The sequence below is a fragment of the Triturus cristatus genome, chromosome 6 (genome assembly GCF_964204655.1).
Source record: "Triturus cristatus chromosome 6, aTriCri1.1, whole genome shotgun sequence".
Classification (NCBI taxonomy): domain Eukaryota; kingdom Metazoa; phylum Chordata; class Amphibia; order Caudata; family Salamandridae; genus Triturus; species Triturus cristatus.
This window is the reverse complement of record NC_140589.1, coordinates 665,235,489-665,258,412: the sequence shown is the minus strand read 5'-3', so window position 1 is coordinate 665,258,412 and position 22,924 is coordinate 665,235,489. Positions and strand designations below refer to the sequence as shown.

The 22,924-nt window shown below is 43.0% G+C and overlaps 1 protein-coding gene across 1 annotated transcript in view; it reads right to left on the bottom strand.

Moving 5' to 3' along the window:
* The window catches only part of BACH2 (BACH transcriptional regulator 2), a 587,303-nt gene that overhangs the window by 461,683 nt on the left and 102,696 nt on the right, over nt 1–22,924 (bottom strand). Inside the window, exon 2 of the mRNA XM_085611154.1 lies at nt 12,443–12,554. The gene's annotated coding sequence lies outside the window, so the exon portion shown is untranslated. The remainder of the gene's footprint in view (nt 1–12,442; nt 12,555–22,924) is intronic.

Below are 22,924 nucleotides of genomic sequence, written 5' to 3'. Positions count from 1 at the left end.
ACAGGTCTTTAATGCTGCCTGTGTTCAATATTCAACATTATCTTACAGTTATTCTGCTGAGTCCATGTTTCTGAGGCTAGTCTGCTCTTTTTGAATTTCACATTGAACCTACTCCCCCCTCTCCCTACTTTACACCTACCCACTTGCTGGCCTACATTCCTGAACCAGGACTGTGCCCTGCTGCACCTTCGTAGTGTATAAAGGTATAGCTGAAGTTCAGGACTTCTACTGTTATTCGTTAGATGGAAAGGCGGATAGGGTCTGCCTTTAAGGGACTTCGGAAATATCGCGAGAAATATCAATGAAAAAGGATGTCTGTGACACAGCCTGTTGACTCCTTAACAAACGTCCCTTTTATTTTCAAGGCCTAAAAGGCCTAAATGTTTCAACAAGTCAGGATTTGCATATGGCAGTGCCTCAGAAGTTAATTTTATGACATGCCACCGGTCATAACTAACTAGTAAATGACGTGGGGCAGTAAAGTCATAGCATCAAGCTTCATAGTAAGTTCAACGACTGCCAACAACGAAGGTCACGGGCTTCGCCTTTCGTGTCCCTTCCTGATTCACCTCGGCACATGTATACCCAGAGCCAGATAGTGTTTTGATTTGGAAATATCTTACTCCCTGCGTTTGGAAGCTTGAAGCATAATCTTTTCTTAGAGAGCAAAAAACATATTCTTATTTTTGAGTGTCACAAATATTTTCCCTGTAAACCGTGGGCATGCTTTCCAGCAAGCCGTGCTTTCTTTGTAGCTGGTAATTTGCATACATTAAGCAATATATTTAAAGCCAAGCTTCAGAGCGGTCGACAACAACAGTAGAGCGCCTCCTTGCGGCATGTCACTGCTAGAAGCGCGGGTGACAGTTTGGGAAGGCCGCTGTGTACCAGCTACGCTATTTGCATGCTGGCATTATTTCTGCGAGTATATGGTGTAAAACATACTAGGACGCTGCTTATCTGCTGGTTTGACAATGCCCACGAAAAGAACCTAGCACTGCGAATTGCTGATCGCCAGGGATTCCCACAAAATAGTCAACTTACTGCCTAAACTTGAAAACGGATATTTCCACAGTGGGCAACACCCCATGGGGCAGTTGTGAGCTACATTTCAGGGTACTTGTGCCTGGATTGATACAGCGCTTCATCGCCCTGGAGATAAGGGAAAGAATGTTGAGGAATAATGTGGCTTGACTGATCAAACCACGTGGATTGGCTTGAGGTTTCTATGACCATCCTACCAGAGTGGATAGAATGTTGAAAGTGCCATAGGTGGTTTAGCACCGATTGGTCGGAATGTAGGCTATTATTCGCTGGTTGGCGGGGTGAGAGAGAGGCTCTAAGGGTAGGAGTAGTGTGTGGAGATTGTAATATAGCCTTTTGTGTCCACTGATCTCCTCAGAAAGTTGTCTGTCCTTTTAGTTCAGTCACCCCGAGGAGCCCCGCTGTTTCATCCTCTCACAAAGGCTTGACACAAGGAAGATGGCGCACCCCACCATGAGCCTGTTGGTGGGCTGTGGCTAGCCTGTTACCCGGTCTGGTCAGGCAAACGAATGCAACGAGAACAATATCCTTTGGAGATAAATGTACAGTACAAAACAGCAATCCAGGCGTGAGAACAGATGCCACGTCTACACCAACGGCCCCCCCTTGACAACAAAGGATGCATTTACAGTACTCTCTGTAATCAGGACTCCAGACTTAATGCTAGCCAATGCACACATTCAGACAAGTGATCTGTACAATCCGGTCTCGTGCTTTTTTTGCTACAGTCCTCAATGACAAAGTGAAGGACCCACAATATGTAGAATAAGTGACATCACCTGTTTCCATAGCAACAAACTGATGTCACGAACAAAGGGTTAGATTTTTCATTAAAGGATAAACCAGGAGAAGGTGCTTTGCAAGCGAGGGATTTATTCTGAGAAATCATCTTCAACGCGCAGAAAAAAGAAGGGAAAAAACAGGTCAAGGAGCTTTGTTTAATTGTCGCGCGACATTGTAGGGCTTGAGCTTAAACAGAGGATCTGTCATATGAACCGTCCTTGTCGGGCGGCTTCCCATGTGCTGATAGCGCTCTATCTGAGCACATGAATTACATTAGCGCGCGACACAATCTGCACTCACTTAATACGTCACCAGAGGCTCGAGCTCGCTTCCAAAGCACTACCGCGCGCGCCAGTGTGCCGGAGGCCCGTGCGCTAATGGCGGCTCGGTGGACATTGATGGAATGTTGGCCAGCCCACCTCACCGCGCCGCGAGGAACGAGAAAATGAGAAACACTGACTGTCAGGCCACCAAACCCAGTGAGATGGTGGAGCGAGGGGTTATTACAGAGACTGCTGCGCTGAGGCCTGTAAGCAACTCGGGGCTTAATTTGTAAAACAATAAGTGCCAGGGCCCTTGTCAGGAGGCCACTGCATCGCCCATTTCACATACCAGTATGGCCAGTGACAACTAATGACCATCGCACTCCTCCTACAGGTGTGACAATTCGGACTATTCCAGACCCCCAAAGCCATAAGAATGGCTCAGGCAGCAGATAATGGTCTCTTTTAATGTATATTGAATTAATAAACAACTGTTCTCATGCTCATCTGTCAATTAGACAAGCAGTGACATCATTCAGCAGACTGCCCAGAGTGCTGGTGCTGACAATTAGATGCCAGTGCCAAGCCCAGTAAACCATCAGCTCAAATTAAGCACTGAAGCAACCTCAGTTAGCAGGTGAGGCTTAGAGCTGGGGGCAAGAGACTGCGCTGAGGCTGGTCACCAAAAGCAGGGAGACGGAACAGCATAGGACTGGGAGAAGAGACTGCGCTGAGGCTGGTCACCAGCCGCAGGGAGACGGCACAGCGTGGGACTGGGAGCAAGAGACTGTGCCAAGTCTCTAACCACAGTGAGCAGACTCAGCTTGGAGCTGGGAGTGAGTGTGCGCACTGCAGCAGGTAACCAACCACAGTGAGCTGGTTCAGTGTGGCTCTGGGAGCGAGAGGCTGCACTGCAGCTGGTCACCAGCCACAGTGAGATCGGGCAGCATGGGGCTAGGCGTGTGAAACTGCACTGTGTCAAGTCATTGGCCACAATGAGCTGGGAGTGGATGAAGAGGAGAGTTAACTGGTGGTATTTCTCAAGATTATTCTTTTAGGAGTAGGTCAGGAACATGTCATGGAAGTCAATTCTGAATTGCCCTGTACTAAGATGTATATGAAAGTACATCAAGGAAGGATAGATAACACGTGTGAAATACATCCCCGCAAAACTAAAATCTTTCTTGCAAGCAGAGGGAGTTTTTGAATTTGTGCAACAGGCCACTCCTGGGTGCAGATAAAGATGCTCCCTTGAGAGAAAGAATCATTATCAGGGATACTGGAATTACGCGACTGTGTGCGGTGATTTTCGCATAATTATATATTTGCTGCATTTGCCACATAATCCATCGTTCTGCTGCATAATCTGCAGATTTAAACAAAAAAAACGTAGTTTCTAGCCTAAACGGTTACTTAAAACGCAATGACACGTCTTGCTGTGCGATGGAAGGCCCTTTGTAAAGGTTGACTGGTCACCTTTCTGCTGCTTGTTGCTATATTTGGGTGTTAGACTGGCACTAATGAGGTGCACCCAATGCCCAGACAGTGTTAACAAGTGTAAAAAATGATAAAACAATGAAGCCATACTACCAAAAAAGGGCCACATTATGCCGCATAATTTGCCTGGTCTTTCTGCATAATTTCCTCAACCATGCCGCATATTTTGGCCCTCCCGTGCCGCATAATTCCAGATCATTACTAAGTCTCACCATGGCCTCGAAGCAAACCCTCACCAAGGTACAGGCACAAGAGGTGTTTTGGCAGCCAGCAGTGCATAATGGCGCATACTTGCTTATCGATAGCACTTAACACTATACATCTGAGGTTGGGATGATTGAAAGGCCCGCAGTGAAAGGGCAATCTGCAGTGGAATTTACTTGGCCATGGGATGTTCTCATTCCACAGTTCAAATATGCAGCTGTAAAGATGTTTAATTATAGCATATGGACAGAGGTCAAGTGTCTGTCTCAGTTTACTACAGAGATCACTTGTGATTTTTGCAGAAATATTCACATGGGAAGGTTACTCATAAATTACTGCCTGTGACAATGGAGGTGAATTTGTGTCATTAAGTGATGAGAACTAAGCATGTAATGCCCTGGGGAATTAAACATACGTACACTTTTTCTTGCATACCATGTTCCAGCTTTTTAACTTAATGGAGCCCTACAAACGTTTTATGGGTTTAAAGGTACCGCGTCTTCAATATTTTCTGCACACCTGCAACCAGCTCACAAGTCAGGTGGACATCAATCAGCCGGCCATGTTTTTTCAGGAAAAAGCACTGAGCAAAATGGGAACATTTTTACTATTATATTTAGGGCCTAAAAATAATGCCCTTAGGTGTAAAACCAGGAAAGGCTGAAAGTCCCCCTCGTAACGCGAGTTCAGTAGAAAACGTGTTTATTCTCGTGGTTGGAAGGAACGAACAACGTTAAGCATGGGTGAACGCCGCTCGCCTGCAACCCACTGAACTGTTTACAAAACAAAGGAGCATGAAGTAACCATGACTCATGCGTACAACCAGGCTTTCTCTGCTCTTCATTCAAGAGCCACCCACTCTTAGAATCCAGCGCGGGCCAGATTAGCGCATGCGCGCACTAGTTGTCGACAAGAAACAATGGACCCTTTTATGCCCCGTTGCATTCTGGGAAGAAAACTGGGCCACCACGCCATGGGAAAAAATATGAAGGAAACACCAGCCCAATGTATGTGGAAAACACTGCTTACATCATGGGGGAGGGGAGAGCCAGAGGAGGAGGGCGGAGGGCAAGGGTTTGAGATATTCATCAACTCACACTGGTAAAGAAAAGGACACCCTACAGGTCGGGCAGCCACTGCCATCTGGAATTCCATATAGTGTTGTTTTTTGCCGAGTCCACAGAACAGTGGATGAGATAATGTGGCAATTAGGACATGCTGGCACACAAAGAGCACAAGATAACAAAAATTTAAAAATGACATCTCAACCTGCCATCAGATTACGCAGAGATAAACATACTACGTAGCACTGATGTTTGATCGCCAAACAACCAGCCCAATCTTATTAAAGCAATTGCACAAATGCATACAAAATAAGCAGAACAAATAAAATAATGGGGTAAGACATAATTCTTTCTTGGAAGAACATTAGGTTGCAGGTTTATTAAACAAGCTAATGGGTTAACTAACTGGCGATACAAAAGCAGCCAGGGATGATACACCCTAAGCTGGCTGCCAGCCTTATTAACCAACAAGCTTCACCTCTACTAGGTTTACCCCGCACTTGAAGACCATAGTCCAGGAAAACATAGCTACCACCAACGGAGGAGCGATCACAGCTGTCTAAGGGAATATAGGGACGCCATTGATTTCTCTGGGGCCCACCCAATTATTAGAGTGCGATTGTCATGACGCCCATTCTTTTGGGCACATTTTCTTGTCTGATTTGGAGTACCGTAATTGTTGGAAAGCCAGGTGACTCCACCTGCAACACATAAAACTGTACACATAACTAGAAAATCAAAATCACAGAGAGGAGGCACATTACGTCTTTGTGGGCTCGCTGAGGATTCCAATGGGGCTGGACCAAAGTCTCAGTGTTAAGCCTCCAGGCCCCAATCTAAGTGACCTAACCAGGAGGAGCGGTCAGAATGGTCAGAGGGCACAATTCCAGTCTTGCGGTAGCCCCGTTCCCCATTTTTGTGCCATTCAGGAGAGGTGCAATGGGAATGAAGCGCTAAGCTGCTCTCAGCTAACTGTGTCTCCTTGCGTGAGACGTGGGTAGCCACAAATGTATGAAGAACAAAAAAGCTCATTTGGTGCAATTACCAGGCTTTTTAGCTTTAATGTGCTGCTGAAGAATTTGAAAACATGACCATTCGTTGTAGAGTACAATGGGTAAACCAATACGTTTTCACTCCACCACAAGTACCACAATCCATACTTGTGTCAAGTGTAGAAGCACGTTGTGGAAAACGTTCTGTCAGTTCATGTGACCAAACCAACACTGGTTTTATTAAACCTGTCCCGCACTATGGGGCACATGCATCAACAATGCCATTTGCGATTCCTTATTAGCGAAAAATAAGGAATCGCTAATAAGGAATAGCAAAAGGCTATGCATGTAGGAATCGCTATTCAAATAGCGATTCCTTAACTTTCCTTAATTGCGACTAGCAAATTGCGAGTAGCAATTAAGGAATGCCGTCCCAATCATTCCTATGGGCCTCCAGGCCCATAGGAATGAATTGGAGATTGCATGAGCAAATTGCGAGTACCAGTAGGTTCTCGCAAATTGCTCATGCAATTGCAAGGGTGTCAAAATGACACCCTATTGCACCCCTGAAATTGATATGTGCACATATGTTGCACACACACATGCTCTAAGGGCATCGCAACATGAAACTTTGAAAAATGCACAAAAGTGCATTTTTCAAACTTTTAGCAAATTACCATGCAGTTCATCTTCATGGTAATTTGCTCCCCCTATTAGCGAATTCGCTAATTTTTTAACTTTCATGCATTGCATTTAAGGAATCTCAATTTGGGATTCCTTAAATGCAATCGCAATTTAAGGAATCGCTATTTAAGGATTCCTTAAATAGCGATTTTTGTATTTGGGTTGATGCATTGGGATTAGGTTTTATTTACTCGCTAACGGGTGTTATTAGCGAATCGGTATTTTACCGACTGGATTTTGGCTTGATGCATGAGGCTGTATATCTTTTATATTCATACCTCCTTCAGATCGTTATTAGAGTGTTCAATGGTGGCTGATCACAAATGGAGGTTACACTCCAAGTTGTCACAGCTGAAGGTACAAGTAGATATGGCAAGCGTGAGATGTACTTAAGCTCTGGTGTCAGTGCCTTTTGGGATGGATTGCCACAGACAGGTTTCTTTTGATTTGCTCTGTTTGGTGGTAACTTCATTGTTTTACCCTTTGGGGGACCGCGTAATGATCTATCCAGGCTAATGGAAAATGGGTCTGAACATTCAAGGAGGCTTAGTTAGAAAAGACTGGTTCCAGAGCATGTCCTGCTGACGCTTTCACTAACTGAATTAGCGGAATGGCTTCCAAATCACTGACCAGAGAAATGGGCGCAATGACCAGAATCAAAACGTAAATATAGATCTCAAAGTATTTCAAAATTGGCTGATTTCATTGTGTGTGGTGCAATAGCCTTTACCACGGTTTCTAAAAACTTATTTTCCGGATGGGGGTGATGCACAAGGACTCCAGAGAAAGTAAAGTGTTTAGAGTAGCTAATAGAAAATAGGGTGCTCTCACAGTCTGGGATAGTAAACTGCTCTAGCGTGCACACATAAGTCTCTTTACAGATTATGGCTATACCTCCGCCCCTTCTACTGGATTCTGTCCAGCCTCCTAATGCCGTATCTTTCCAGAAGAACAAGACCTGCATCAGGGTTGCCCGTTGGATTAAGCCATGTATATGTTACAAATAAACTACCAGAACCATTGCCCATAATGAGATCAAAAATATCTGCTCTATGGCTAACCAAGGATCGGCAATTAAGACATAACATAACTGGCGTTCACGCCTCCATGGCCACAATCAAAATTAATTCAGGGTTTTAGCAAAAAGTCACGCACATTACACTGATTTTCCCACTTGCCAGGATTGTAAGAGGATTGTAGAGTGCCTACAACCTGGCACCAAATTAGGGTGAAGTGCATGCAACTGAGCAGAAATCTAATTTATGTTGTATGTGGGGAAGCAGATATAACGCCTGGCCACTGGTGCCATGCGGTCATAGACAGGTGTAACTGGCTTCCCTCTGGCACGTCCGCTGCATGCATCAATGCATCAGCCTTCTTTTTAAGGGCATTGAGGACAACTAGACCGCACACGAAACAAAATGTCACTCCGAATAGGAACAGCCAAAATGGCTGCTTTCGCTCGGACTCTCTTCGCATCTGACGCAGGCCAGGGACAAGAGCAGAATGTGACTGCACACAGCAGCAAACAGGTAAAAAAACAGTTATCAATGTCTTGCCAGAATCAAATTACACACAAAAAAAATTCCCAATGCATAAACTATAACCACTTGTACAACATCTACCTGCCTCACCTCCGGTAAAACCCCTTCAACCATTGGCCATCGCTGAGTAATAACTACAGGAATCTAACATCTAACAAAATGAAGAAAGTGCAGTGTGACAGTATAAAACCCACACCTCTTATTACAGAAGGAATAAATTGATGTATGTGTGTATGTATGTGGTTTTTGCATAGAAAGAATCTATTCAAAGGCAGCAGATCACGTTACAGGTTCAAAGGCAAAATCAAGCTGGTGATACCCATGGGGGGAAGTTGGAACTTGAAACTTCTATGACAGGATTAACAATTTGTCTTCGTCTAAAATGTAAAAGAGGAAGCTTGACATTTTTATATAATTGCCTTGACTTGCGACCTTGACAAAGCATTAGTCAATGTCAATAGTATTTTTCTCCCCGTTGCTGCCTTACCCTCAGACCAGCGCCTAACCCCATTCTGTACGCCCTCTGAAGCGCATGCAACTGGACAAGCAGACCAGTCTAAGTGTTAAAAAAACCTGATACATCAACATGACCCAACACGGCGTAGGTCACTCAAGAAGATGATCTCTAAAAACAAACCGACTGTCCAACAGCCAGCATGATAGTGCCGGGGGTTAAGCACTAGCGGCTTACATCGGTCCAATCTGGAAATAGTGATTCAAACTCCGACATAGAAGAGTCATTCACCCTTCCCAGAACAATGAGCGGCGTTAATAGTATTTTAACAATATTAACTATCTTCCACAATAAAAACCAGGAAAAGAAAAATTAAGTAGGAGTAAGGCAATAGAGGAAATCACTGGACGCGTTGTTTAGTCGCGCAAACAAAAAACATTACATACATATCTGAGCCGCGAAAACCAGTTATCATAAGGTTCTACACGTGCTGTTCTCTTTCTAACCTCGACATCACTCGCTCAACTGGGCTCTCACTTAAGTTGTGTTCAGATGACTGCCCACCCTACTGTGAAAAAGGCCAGATATTGCAAACGCTTGTTGTGTTTTTTTTTGGATAATTCGCATTATCTTACTGAACATCTGGCTTCAAAAACCTATTTTCATAAACAGAGGCACGGGCAGGCAGGGACTGCCATGAAAAACAAAGCTATCGTTCACCTGAGGGCTTCTGCTGCCGTGAACAAGAGACTTGAAAGGTCGGGTAGGTTTGAAGTGTGCACACCACTCCAAAAACAGCACACATTTTACTTCACAGCAAATAAAATATAAATATTTTGGTTAGAATTAGGAATGTTTAGTTAACAGGGAAGGGAAAATAGGTAGGAATAAAAAACACATAGTAAATGAAATCATAACCCTTGCGGCAGGCAGTAGTGAGAACAAGTTTTGGCGGTGCCGTCAGTTTTTCATGCTATTTTTTTTTTTTAATGGAAGTTTTTCTGTGATTTATATTTCATTTTATGTTTTGTTCGAGTTGCAATGTTGGACTGGTTTATGTAGCATGAGCTTTTGGTATCGGGTCCAGGGTAACATAAGTGCAGTGACTTGCAGAGGATTTTGTGCTCGACGGGTCACTGTCTTAAGTGATGTTTGCCATTTTAGAGCTGTATGTTGTAGATTTTGTTGTTAGTGCTCTGTGGTGTTCTGAGAGGAAGAATTGAGCACTTTACTTTAACACACCACTGTCTACCTGCAATAGGAAAGCTAGTACATGCCACAAAGCACAGTATTTCAAGCCTAAAAATAGGCAACTGCTTCATTTATTCTGGTTATGAGCAAGCAACAGGCATTTCTGCAAGGAAGAAAAGTCATATGATCTTTCCTTTTGCTATGGTTTCATTCCAAGATGGCCAACATATAAGTACTCCACTCCAACCTGGTAACTGAACACAAACACAATTTCGGTATGTACATTTCTGAATACAGCTCCTTTGTATCCGATGATTCCTGTTCTGGGACCAGCCACTTCCTGTCAGATGGTTCCTCTTCAGAGACCAGCCCCTTCCAGTCAGGTGGTTCCTGTTTAGAGACCATCCCCTTCCTGTCAGGTGGTTCCTGTTCTGCCAGTATGTAAGAGCCTCTGATCAGAGTGTTCCAGTGGGTTGCCACACCCCGTATTTGGACTCTCCACCCCCGTCTTAGCCCTGTTTTCACCCACATCCAAAACTTCAGCCTTGCAAGATCTGGCTTACAAACAGAATCCCAGCACCTTGAAGGAATTTCGTTATTTGTTTTTGGGCTTATTTTTTGCCGGATGCTTTAATGAACTACTTTCCAGAGGGCATCCTTTCTGTATCTCATGTTACACCTGGCGCAGAAAGGGTGGCTATAGGAAGCGGTCGCCATTTCCTCATAGCTTCAAACAAAGTGGTGAAGAATCCATCCTCTACATCATGCCCTTGACATCACTGACTTTGAATGATTGAATTAAGTATTGCTATAGTGCACGTCGACTCAAAAAAGTGTCCCAGCGCTTTTAGGTATGCAGAAGGTAAGTAGAGACGGAATCAATGCCTATACTTTCAATACAACATTATAAGTGAGACAATAAAGTGAAATATTTTATCATCTCTATAGTGTTGCAGGGTTTCTGTGGGTTAAGGCCTTTTCTCTATAGTTTTTCGAGCCTCGTATGTTTATAAAATAATACTGTTGATCACGGTAATGTACAAGCAGGTACAATGAGGTCTCTGGGCTTTAGTCTCACATCAGTGGAAAGATCCCTAGGGGTAGTAAGTCAGATTTTCTGCTGCTGCTTCACCTTGCCCAGAGTAGGTAGTATCACATAACAGTGGGTACCTAAGTCTTATGCACCGATTATGTGTTAAGAGGTTTCAGCAGCTCACAGTTGAATAAGAAAAGGCGGCCATTTTACCAAAACAACATAAAAAGTGCTGGCATGGCCTGGCCTCTCATTTAGTACTGGGTAACATATGCACACATAAACAATTTGAATTTGATAGAGAAGGTGAGGTAGTTGACAAAGGGGTACAGAAGGGGGAAGGTGATTGAATCTACATTATCACGTGAGTGAAGGTGCCTGGTAACACAAGAAACAAGAGAAGACAAGAGCATCACATGTACTTAGTACGATAATCAGCATCACGATAAGTTCTCCCGTATCACAGCCCACCACAGGAAAGATCCCGCAAACCACCCTAAAATAACAAAATGTGCTACCACCGCTGTTCTCCCCTTCCCTGCATCATCTTTACGACACATAGTACGGCTGCACCTTTGCTTCAGTTTTATCTGGCCAAAAGAATATAACAAGTGTACACTTTAGGTCCTGGTAAAAGTAGCCTGACAGTAGAAAAATTACGTCACCACCATTCAAGAAGCCAAGGTTCAAAACTCACAAAAACACAGAAGAGCCCCATTTCTAAAACAGAGAGGGTTGTAATTGCTTTGGCCTATTATCAAATTCCTGGTGCCCTCGTGGCCTGACCTCTCTACCTGCATTAATTTAGCAAATAACCAAAAAGGTATGTACGCTTACAACCCAGAGCCAGTCTCACCCCAATCCATGAGATGCCTGAACATTACTACTCCCCACATAGCATTGCGCCTACTCAGGACTTCTGCTATCCCCACAATTCCCCCAGCACCTCACACCCCTCATCTTATGGCTGGGCTAGCTTCACTCTCAAACACAACCTGCCACACCACAGAGGTTTCCCCCCTTCATGCCAGTGTGCTCGAGTGTTAAAGAAACAAACCCACACCAACTTTCCCCAGAGATTCCTTCACATAGCTCTCTACCCAAAACACCACATGATACCAATCCCACTGTCCCCTCTCAGTGAACCTGACATTCAGACAGCTCCTGATTAGATTACAGGCATGAGTTATCTGGAAAACACGCCGGAATGCAGCCACAGCCCCGAGTGAATTAGGCACAGTTAAAAAATGATAACCAGAGCAGACCGACGTAACGGTCAAAAATATCAAAGAAAAGGAATACAATCTTCCCTTCTCCCAGCGTGAACGTCTCAACTTTTCAACAGTTCACACTTTAGAGGCCGGCGCTTGAATACTGCCGAAAAAAACCAAAGGGAATGGGCCGGGTTCCAAGGAAAAAGTAAACCAACACAAGCTTCCCGCTACGCCGTCACGATGCAAAACATGGGAAACCCGCATTGTCCGTTCAGCCGCCATTTTAATATTCGACATCAGTAAGGATGTGGAAAGACGTTTTAATTACACCAATCAAGCCGCCTTAAATACAATGATGTAAAAAGAGCCTTTTGGCTATCGACTACATAAAAAACGCGCCCCCACCCACCCTAGAATCGTGTGATTTTTTTTAGTTCCGCAGCAAACGTAACGATATTTTGTCGATGGTTTTTACCTGATGTTGAGCTCCAATGAGCACCTCTCCAGCTCAGCAGCAGAACACCCAGCGCAGCCCTGCATTTGAGTCCTCTCCAGGCCGATGTCTGCAGTTTACCACCAAGCATCACCTACAGAAAGGAACAAGAGGTTAGAAAGCAGCTCTCACTTTACCTTCAACAACTGAGTAATCACACGGGTATCACACACGGTCACTGCAAATGAACCCTAAACACACTGACGAGCAAACTTAGTGGAATCCACAGGTCCCAAGTTGAAGTGATCACACATTAGACTACGCCAACATTAGAACATATTCTGGCCTCGCAAGTGCAAACCATCCCATATGCTAACCACAAGGAATGTGCCCCCTTTAAAAATGTATGCCATATTATTTACAGAAATCACATTGCAATAGTTAGTTTAACCAGGCTCCCATAGCCACTTAAGCATGGCTGCCTCAGAGCTCACAACATGAGCCTTCCTATAGGCTGACATTATGTTGTATCACGGTGCGGCAGTGCGCAGCACTTGCATACTTCACCTGTGCTTTCCTATACCATGTAGGAATCATTTGTATTGGGTTCAAATATGGTATCTGTCTGAAATCTGGCAGTCACCTGAGGCATCCAGTTCGATTGCTTCATTTCACTTGTTAATGTGGTGTTGCAAGGAGTGTAGGAAGTTATGGGGAATCAAGTAAAAGTATCATGTTTATTTTGTTTTTGCAAATGCGTTTGCACCTTTTAAAACACCCGTTATGTTGTTCGTTTTTTCAGAAGACCAGTCATTTACTTGTCAGTCTTTTGCTGAAGTTTCCCCTGTAGTTTGAAGCTCAGCATAGAACCAAGAAATATGTAGTATGCCAGAAGTCGACAGGATGGCAGCGTGTTGGTTTGAAGGTATTCCCAATCCAGGGTGTTTAGGGTGTGTGGGAAAGGTCCACTTAACAATAAATCCAGGAGCATCTAAGGATAGTAATGGAGTTAACCATTACTTATTTGTGCCCCCTTTTTCAGGGTAAACCATGCAGGAACTGCAACGACACAAAACTTCATAAATATAGATTCACTTTTGGTCGATGCTGCAAAGTTTTGCACAGATTGGTCAGGGAAGCAAAATGTTATGGGGACTGGATTCCAAAACACAAAACAGAGACGTGTCAACTCATTTTTTGTGTTATTTTTTGTCAAAGGCTTGCGGAAAAAAACAGCAAAACATAAAGCTAGCAAATTTTACATATGCACAGATGTCACTTTCTTCTGCGTGGTTTCTGTACCACTGGTCACATTGAACACTTTTTCTGCATTTACATATACGCAATGCTTGTGCATCTGGCCAGGAACAGCAGATATTCTGCAAACATCCACAGACGTCATGAGGTCCTGCAGGCTAATTTGCTGCTTGGAGATGAAGATTGCTTTGACTGATCGTGTTTAAAGAGCTGGACTAAAGTTCTCAGACGTTATCTTGCATAGGGAGGTATGCCTGGTACATAATCACTACAGAGGACACCAGGACACACTCCAATGGAGGAAAATGCCATAATTCGTCACAACAAGGACCCCCTCCATGTTCTTAGGTCTGCGGATATCAAAACAAAAGGCCAGATGTTAAAAGAATGAACATGCTAAAGATGTTTCTGATCGTGCACGCTCTTTTACCGAATCCATTCTGTTTTTGCAAACTGACCTAATTACTAAGTCGGCTAGGTAAGCTGGCAAGAACCCGATTTGTAGTGGGCCATAAACTAACCTACTTCATGAATATTAATCAGGTAGGTCACAAATTGCGGCAGACTATGAATGCCTGACATTACAGTGACGGTGGCCTGCTCAGGCCAGCTGACCGCCATATTTAAATAAAGCAATCATTTTGCTTTAAACGAAACCGGGGCGCTTTTAAAAGAAAAGTAAATGTATAACATGTTTTAAGAGTTAAAAGTATGTTTTCTCAAAATGACCCCTTCCAGTTTGCGAATGCCAAACCACCTCCTTTTAGTTGCAGGTAAAGCATGAATGTTTTTGCCACCGGATTTCAGGCACAAAACATTATCACATATTAATCATATTCGGTATTTGGTAGGGGCACCCTAAACACAGCCCTTCCAAATATCGAGTCGGTATGTAGCCGCAAAACCAAATTGCAATTTGGTAATGTGATATTGAATTGAAATTTTAGTTTCTTACATATCACGTATATTTAACAGCCGCAAACAGCCCAATTCTGCGAATCGGGCCCTTTGGGACCAAAAACAGCCTTCGTTACTCTAGCCCAAAGTTTGCTAACTTGGAAAAATGACAGGATATGAAAGTTTACTTGAGGACTTTAAATGTTACTGTGATTACATACTTAAAGGGATACTACACTTTAAATGTAGCAGTGAGGCTGGCATAAATGTATCACTACCAAACTCAGCACTGAAAAAAAAGAACATACGCCATGCCATGGTCATTACATTTTAACTCTAACGCTAAAAACAACCGAAATGGACTCACTATGGTTGACACACACAGCACAATACCCATGCTATGAAAGCAGGTATTTCGAGAATATAGGCGAGGTGTTGGTGACAACTAGACAGAGATCTTTTGAACTCACCTTAACCACCTTTAGTGTATGTTTCATTCATAAACACACACTATACCATACCTTACCAATGCAGATACATCTAGTCTCGAAAAACAAACTATTTGGAACAATCACTCAAAAAATACACATTCACAAATTCAGATCGCACTGCAAAGATCGAATTCATTGTTCATTCGTTTAATACAAGCTAGCTAACTTGAGACATCATTTGCTGGCTCAAAAAACAATCCCAGGTTAAAATAATTTTGCTGAGGAAAAGCACTGGGCCCATAACCACAAGGGCTTTTTGATGAGATATGGTCTCATTGTACGCATGTAATCCCTGGGGCAGTAAAACGTATTAATCCCCTTTTTTGCCGCTAAATTTCCACACATGAAACAGCAGCATGGAGTAAACCAGGGGACTCCAAACTTGTCTCTAATAGGAGCTACTTATGCGCAATAAACACTATCCCATGCTACTAGTATTATTAGTGCTGGAATCGTGATCACAGCAGGCAAGATTCACATTAGAGCCCACCTTCGGCATGATTACCATAGTGATCACCTCACTGCATCAGGCAGACCTGCCAGTAATAATGTGAAAACGCGTTAGCAAATTGGGATGCCTGAACGTGGGGGAGGCCATAGCTGCAATGCCGTTAGTACCAAGGTAAGAATAGGAGTAATAAGTCTCCCCAGTGCTGCACAATTTATCCCTCAAATATCTGCTTTAAATATATTTTGGGAATTCAATCATTGTTCTCTAAACATCAGCTGTTGAGTTCTGATAATGCACACATTTTGGCCCTGAACACATGCTTTTCAGTTTTGATATGAATGCATTAATTCAATCAAGCAAAAACGTCTAATTTAGACGGCTGCTCACAGCAGACGTAGTAACAGGGAGCTGGCGAGCTACCAGTAGCTCCCAAGCTACTCGTTGGAGAAGTCTGGAGTAAACCATATGTGACCATCCGCTAAGAAAAACATGCAGATTATTTCCAATATTGAAGACAGGGGCACCATGACGTGCTCAAGGCCACCCTCGCACTCAGCAACGCTGCTAGCATATTGCACTCGGAAAATCTGCCTATATACTAATTTATACACACAGACATTACAACTACACATTACATGCTTCAATACATTTACAGAACGAAAAGCAATTATTTTTAAACCCATATTTCACAGGAAAGATCATTTGTGGGGGAAAAAAAGAATTGCTGTGACTTCTGGAACTCATCCGAAGGGAAGCGAAGCCTCAGTCTATCTTGCTTCTGACCCTCTAAAAAATCTCTAAGCACAACAATGCCTATAAATGAAGAGAGCATTACAACACACTGTTAGCATTGTTAGCATTGTTTTCATGAAGGGTGACCAATATCCTGAACATCCTATCACAATCAGCCCATTGTTAACTGAGCGTTGCAGACTGCCGCTCCAAAACCTTGCAGATCTACAGACAAATGGGCTCAACACAGTCAATAGATTTAAAAAAACGAATATAGAAACCAGAGGGAAACGCCTTCTTATCAGGAAGATAGAATCAAGGCCATTCATAAGCCTCAATGCTATTCCTTAATCCTAGGATTCCAGATGCAAGAACATAGCACAAATCATCTCATTGGTTGCCCTTTGTGTCGGAAGGAATCTTAGAGAGCAGTGGCCAGTTTGGATTGAAGTCTTTAATATGTAATGCCAACATCCTTACTGCCAGAATTTGGATTAGGCAGGTTTTGCCGATTGTGCAATTAAGATAAGATTGTGCCTGAGGGCCAACATGGCAGTCATTGTTGTGTGATGCTGCCAGGGCTCTTAGCGGCGGTGTGGACTTGATATTTTCCATGTCCGCGGTTTTCGAGAGAAATTTTATCTGTTTTTTCAATATACTTTTTACTGCAGTGCGAGTAAGTGATGAAGTGTTTAGAGCAGTCAGATCTATTTGAAGAGTGGCTGCTGCCGCCATTAAATAAGTTGACCAAGGGTTATTTTTATATTTGAATATATTTTGCAGAATAAATTTCAACGTGCATTCAGACAGGTCGAGTCTTTCAGAGCCGAATCGTACAGCTCTATGGACACGCTTTCCGAGTGAGAGATTACCGATTTGGACAGATGTTTCGATTCAGATTGCCTGAAACGAAATGCTTGTCGGAATTTGTCTTTGGGGGCAAATAGCAGGCCCCCCTTCACTCGGGGCCTTCTGAATCGGGCCCGTGGGGGTACCCAAGGGACCCCCCTTTCCAACCATGCACAGTGTGGCAGGCACCATGGGGTGCAGGCCACAGGGTGCCCGATTTTCCTCAGCAACCCCTTTTTTCAATGGGAGCCTATGTTCTTGTTTGGAACACAGGCTCCCATTGAAGTCAATGCGAGTCTGACCGAATCGTATACGGAAGCATCACGATGCATTGTAATCGGTCGGTTGGACTAAGAGAACCCAATTCGTTCGGAAACGATTCTGAAACCGATTCGGTTGGAGGGGTTTCCTAACAAGATCGTAATCACCCCCTATGTAGTTATCCATCCGTAAAGACGTTCTTTATTTGTGAAGTTGAGCATCACCAACACACAGAGGAGGATAACACAGCATTCAGACACAGCGAGTCTGCACTTGACAGTTCCCCTCACCTACTCCGTTAACTGCCCTTCATCCAACATCCCAGAATGCTCAACAGAATATCGAGAAATTTGAAAAAAAGGCTCAGTACGCACTGCTCTAAATCACTGGTAGAAGGTGGACATATTAAGCTCATATGTGAAGGATTAAATTGGTTGTGACTTAGTTAGAGTGAATCAAATTTATAACGGAAAGAGAAACTAATTACAAAAAAAAATATCAAGATGATGCCTGCAAATTAGACGATGTACATTCTATCATGAGGAAATAATGAAGTGCATGCTTTACAAACAGTTAGTGGCTTAATAATCAACATCTGCTAGTTGACGTGGTTGGCGCAGGAAAGAAATCACAGGAAATTAAAATCAGAAAGGTAATATAAAAGTTAAAGTGGCCACGATTTTCTTTCAACAATAAGTTACCCTATATAAATAGAAATAATAATTTCCTAAAGGATTGTCTTTTTGTATTCATACAGCAAATACACGGCAGCAGCAGAATCATTATCTGCTATAGTCTGCCTGGGTCTGTCTCAAATCGTGAACACCCAATAGGTACGCTGACTTTTAATGAAATGTAATCTTCAAGCACAAACATTAACTGGAGGGTCTTGAAGAGGTGTATAGAAGATGCTATACTTCATCTTTGCTATCTCTTTATAGGCAGATCTATCTTAGAGGCATGCATGCCTGACTTTGGGAAGAAATAACTTTTAAATCACTGATTTATTACAAATCACTTGATGGGATTTATGGTTCTATTCTTTGGTCATTCTATTGGCCATCACTTCTATTCTCTGAGCACTGTGTCTAAACTCTAGGCACTGTTTCAACGTGATACACAATGGACAGTATTTTTATGACAAAATCCTTGGTACCTGTTAGTCTAGCAAAGCATCATAATTATCTGAGCAGGTATATTAACTCTAGACTACATTGTTGTCTATTTTTCATTTAGTAACCACTGTGACGAAGTCCTGACGAAGGCCTATGCCGAAACGCGTGTAGTTTGTCAACATACCGCCAGTCTCTGCTCATCACTAGTTTGATTATTGGTTTTAAAATATTGATTATTTGGTCATCAATATCGCTGAAATGTTTGCATTGAAACAATGACATGAAAAATGTGAGAACTGTTTATGATCTTTTGACAATTGTTTATCAGAGTGCAAAAAACATGTATACTAGAAAACAATCTCATTTTTTGAAAAAAGTGCTAGAATTAGGACATATATTTTTGTATAAAAAAATAAATAAAAAATGAAAAAATAGATCAAGTTAACATATACCAGTTCATGTTTTGTCTTTAACAAGCTAATGTTATCCATACTGATGGTTTAGAATTGATGTGCCTGCTCTATATGATATTCACCGTGCCCAGGTGTGTCGTTCCCCATAGTTGTATTTTCCCTGTCAGGGTACGTTCATCCTATATTCGGGGGCCCCGTTCTTTCCCAAATAATGCTTTACAAACAAGAACATAGCACAAGCAGCACAGGAAGGTGAGTTCAAAGATGCATAGTATCAGTAATTAACAGGAGTGAGCACCTGACACTGAGCCAGCAGAATGGCAACCACTGCTGTTGCTCCAATGAGGAGACACGTATGCATGTAGTTCTATTACCACATTTTAAAGAAAAATAAATATATACCAAGAGAACCCTATAAAAATCATAAGTTGTCAAGGCATTAATTGGGATGCTCCACTCAACATTTGTTTGGGCACCGAACGGCCCAAAGTAAAAAATCCCAGAATCATTCCGTTATTTGATTGTTTTCAATGCAACTTTTCAGGTGAAAAGTTAAACCTATAAAGCCATTATGTTTCGGTCACATTATTATTTTCTGACGCATGTCAAGTGAATGAGAGGCACATGTTTTCTATTTTAATTGAAGCACTCACCCCAGTACATGGGAGATTCAAAGCACGTGTAGAAGTTAGCCATTTTCATAGGTCTTGCGCCTCTAAGTTTCATGTTAAAAATAAGCGCGACAAAACAGCCAAACTTGACTGGGATATAGCACTTTTTTATTTTTTAACTTTCAGCCGTGCTGCACCTCAGACACTCAGCTGTACAATACGGCTTAAAAAACACAAAGCCAATAAATAGATCTTGCCTAGGAGAGACCGGCTTTGCCAAAGCTCGTTTTAAGTAATTAATTATACACCATAATGCACCGCACAGAGTGGCATACTAACATATCCCCTTCACCGCTGTATATGCAATCAATGGTCCGGTGGAGGAAAATGAAGTGTGTTTCAGTTATAGGTCAGATTGATGGGACATGATTATGACAGACATTAACCTCTTAAGGGGGCAGACTTGGGCTGGGCATGAATGATTGGGTACATGAAGAGAGTGACTGACAACTTCAGTTTTTGAGGTCAAGCCTGGGCAGCGCATGAACTGCTCTGCGAGGCATGCTGTATTCAGGTAGGGACTTGAAGCTCCACCCACTCTCCGCTCATATTTTTCATTGGCTTGGGTCATTGTCCACTGTAAACTGTGGCTGTTCGTTGGTCAATAGGTTTAGTAGTCCCTCCTTAGTGCCGCCTTGTCTCATTTTGTAACCTTCCGTGACGACATCCCCTGTTACATGTGTTGTTACTCAGTAGGCTTTAAATACAGCCTCTGAGCACTATTTTCTCAAATAGCTTTGTCCTGACTGCTGTTGCAGGCAGGATACTCTGTCTCCTTATACTTTACGCTTATTTTTATAGCACGGGCCCGCACGCATTCGCATAGGTCTAGCATTTGCGAGGGTTTAAGCTATTGGCATTGTAAATGACAATGTCTTCTATTTATCTGTTTTAAAAACAAGACATAAATAAAAGGCACTGTCATTTACGATGCCAATAGCTCAAACTCTCGTAAATGCGAGACCTATTGCATTGCGAATGCTTGTTAAACAAGGCAGCAACGATGACGGGAAAAGCAAGAGAAAAAAAAAGCGCAAGTGGAGCCTACATCGGTTATTTAGGCCACATTTTATTTTATTGTTTAATTTACTGTGGCTCCACACACGCTCACTTTGAATTATAGGTCGGTATAACTAATAAAATAAACATTAGTAAGCACAGCATTTCACTTAGTGGGTCCACACAGCGTAGTCATTGCAGCAGCCTTGCTACATAAAATTAGAAAAAACGAATAGTACGCAGAGGGTGCCCTCTGCTGCGCTGCCATTAAATTCAACGTCCAGACCAGTGTCACTGAAATGCACTATTTAAATGCAGTGTATTCTCATTTAGGGGTGTAACACGATTGTAAACATAAAATATAGTCTATAAGGTAAAGGTAGCTTTGATTCTGCATAAATAGGGAAGTGAGCAGCAACAAAAACAATGGAACAAAAAGCAGCCACAGAACAAAAAGTAAGCAACGACAACGGGGAAAGGAAGAAAAAAGTACCTCAAGTGGAGAATGAGCAGCGGAAGGACACTAATAAAGAAATGAGTCAGTACTTGGTCATGCTGCATAGGGTAAGACAAGCACACGACGAGAAAGTGAAACCGGCATACGCTAACCAATAAGAACCAAGGAAATAAGAGTGACTATTTAGCCAACCAATGTTAAAGTAACGGGCTGTCTCTAGCCCCATTTAAGGGTTAGTTAACAAAAGGTCATGCAAGTGAGAGAATCCTCTGCCTCAGGTGAGACCTAGCAAAAAACATGCAATGAGGCCGACTATACACAGAAACATGTTTGTTATAGTTTGGCGAAGCTGTATCCCGAAGATTTAAAATGTTGTGTTTCGTAAACTTGAATTAATCTCAGCCACTGGTAATTACTCTGGGCAGCATTCTAGGCCATTGTTTGTTCACTGCGCTACTACATACGGGAACTCACCATATGCAAATCAGCCTTGAACACACCCAAAAAAGATGCACTATCCCAAACTTTTAGACTGCCGCCCAGCTGTAAGGAAATACAAATAAGTCTTGAAATGGGGTTACTCAGTAAAAAGAACAAGAAAATGATGAGTGGATGAAATGTGTGAAATAATTTTGGGCAAATGTAATTATTCTAGGCTGCATTCGAGTAAAATTATTTTTTTCACCCCAGTGCCACCAACAGACAGATCCAGCAAGGCCAAAAGATATCTGAGGCTGCTTGGGCTCCTGTTCTGAGTGAGGCTTGGCCAAAAAACGTATGTTGGACCGCTGCTTTAAAGGGAGGACAAAAAATAATTTGCAGAAGGAACTCTTTACAGTTCAATAGTGGAAAAACGGAGGTGGTCTTGTGCTCGCCATCCAGGATACCTAAACATCTTCCCTCTGAGTTCAGACTTACTCCAGAGGAAGAACCTCTGATTCCGGTCAGCAAGGTACGCAATCTCGGGGTGATTATTGATGATGACCTCCAGATGGTATCCCAGGCTAATAAGACCGCTAACGTTTGCTTTGCCCTTCTACGTCTGCTACGCAGCATTCTACCCTTACTTCCTAGGGAGTTGCGAGCTATGGTGGTACGCAGTACGGTGCTAAGCAGGCTGGACTATTGCAATTCCCTATATTGGGGGGCCCCGCAGTATATCTTCCAGGGATTGCAAAGGATCCAGTCAGCTGCAGCCAAATTAGTTCTTGATAGGCGACGCAGCTCTTCGGCTACTGGAGCACTGAGGGACCTACATTGGCTACCTGTCAAGGAAAGGGTCTCCTTTAAGTCCTTGTGTCTGGTTTTCAGAGCAGTGCATGGACTGGGTCCAGTCCCCCTACAGGCAAAGTTTGCCCGTCATCAACCCATCAGGCAGCTCCGTTCATCCACAGCTGGGCTATTGGTTGTCCCGAGATTTAAACGCTCCAGGGTGGGCGGAAGGGCTTTCAGCATAGTGGTTTCTGGCATGTGGAATAAACTCCCTCAGAATCTGAGGCAGTGCAATTCCCTGCTCGAATTTCGCAAGGGGCTTAAAACCTGGCTGTATCCCAAAGTCTAAACCTGCGCCCTTCCCTTGATTCTCCCACTGTCCCCTTGGTATGTTTCTCCAGTCTAAAGCGCCAGGATGCCCGTAGGGAGACAGTTGCGCTATATAAGTTTCACATCAATCAATCAATCAATCAGATGGTCGGTGTAATGCAATGGCACACGTGAGCTAAAAGATGATGAATTTTCATGACAAGAAAAACACAATGAAGTATGCAGTCTTGCTAAGCCTAAAAATGTTAAATCAGCGTTCAGATATAGTTTCACACAGTAGACAAGTTAACAGACTTAAGATGGTACTCTGCGCGATGAATTACGTAGTTGACAGGCATCACAGAGTCCTGAGAAAGGGAATGCCTTCTGAGGAAAAAGAAGCAAACCAA